General features: G+C 44.6%; 1 non-coding gene across 1 annotated transcript; it reads left to right on the top strand.

The window, feature by feature from the left end:
• Nucleotides 1-606: 606 nt before the first annotated feature.
• LOC114710784 lies at nt 607-732 on the top strand. Its single transcript, XR_003737099.1, has one exon. It is a non-coding gene; the product is annotated as a small nucleolar RNA SNORD22 (small nucleolar RNA).
• Nucleotides 733-1,020: the final 288 nt, after the last annotated feature.

Below are 1,020 nucleotides of genomic sequence, written 5' to 3'. Positions count from 1 at the left end.
CACCAGCTTGTGTTCAATCACCTCATCTTCCATTCTGGGATCGAGGACCTTCTGTGTACATTATTGATGTGAAAACACAACAGAGCAAAGGGAGCTTATTTTATATGTTTAAGGAAAGACTCAGATACACTTGCAAAAATTATCTTAGAAAACATAGTATTAGAAACATGCCGTGAAACAGAGGGTGCGGCCCAGTGGTAGAACACTTGCTTAGCACATACCAGACCCTGTGTCTGAATCCCCATACTGATAAAAAGGAGAACCAAGTCATCAGCACCCACTTGGGTTATGTACAGAATGTGGCCCAAACCAAGCTCAGGAGATGATTAATTATGTTATCCAGATTCCCTTCGTAAGAACTAAGTTGGACTATTAAGTTCTCTGTGAAGACACAGTTTGCCAAGTTCAGCCGTGATCACCCATCATTTTTATGGAATGGAATGTACTCACAAAATAAGAAGAATTGTCGCTTTCAATGCAAGAAATCTCCTGAAACAATAAATGTTCCGGGGAGCTTACTCTGGCTTCTGGAAGCCTCTAGCCTCTTTGACCCCAGTTAACTGGGGTAGTTGTTGCAGAAATCAGCTTGGAAGACCTAAAAAATGACCCCAGAAAAGGGACATTCACACATCTTACTTCCTGTCCCAGCCCCAGAGCCTAAGAAGGAGGTCTTACTGGGGCTGGCCTGGGTGGAAGACGATCGTTTGTTCTAGAAGAAGCTTCCTGAGTGGCCATCAGCACCTGGCTGTGGGGAAGGGCAGAATCACCACTGTTGAGGTGTGGGTTCATCTTTTCTAGGAAGAATAGGAGCATGGGAATAGAGACCACGTTCAAGAACAAGAGGGGACTCTTTAGATCCCTTCTTCAGTTACTTTGTTCAAGACAGCATGCTGTTCATTTTCCTGATGAAGCTACCTGTAGCCGTAAAAACAAACAAACGAAGCAGAATTACAAAGTGAACCCAGGGCAGGGAAGCAGAGAAGCTTCGCTTCAAGCCACCATTCCCCTCAGAGCTCTGAT

This window comes from Peromyscus leucopus, chromosome 6, assembly GCF_004664715.2.
Source record: "Peromyscus leucopus breed LL Stock chromosome 6, UCI_PerLeu_2.1, whole genome shotgun sequence".
NCBI lineage: Eukaryota > Metazoa > Chordata > Mammalia > Rodentia > Cricetidae > Peromyscus > Peromyscus leucopus.
Note: the sequence above shows the minus strand (reverse complement) of the source record. Positions and strands in the feature narration are given on the sequence as shown.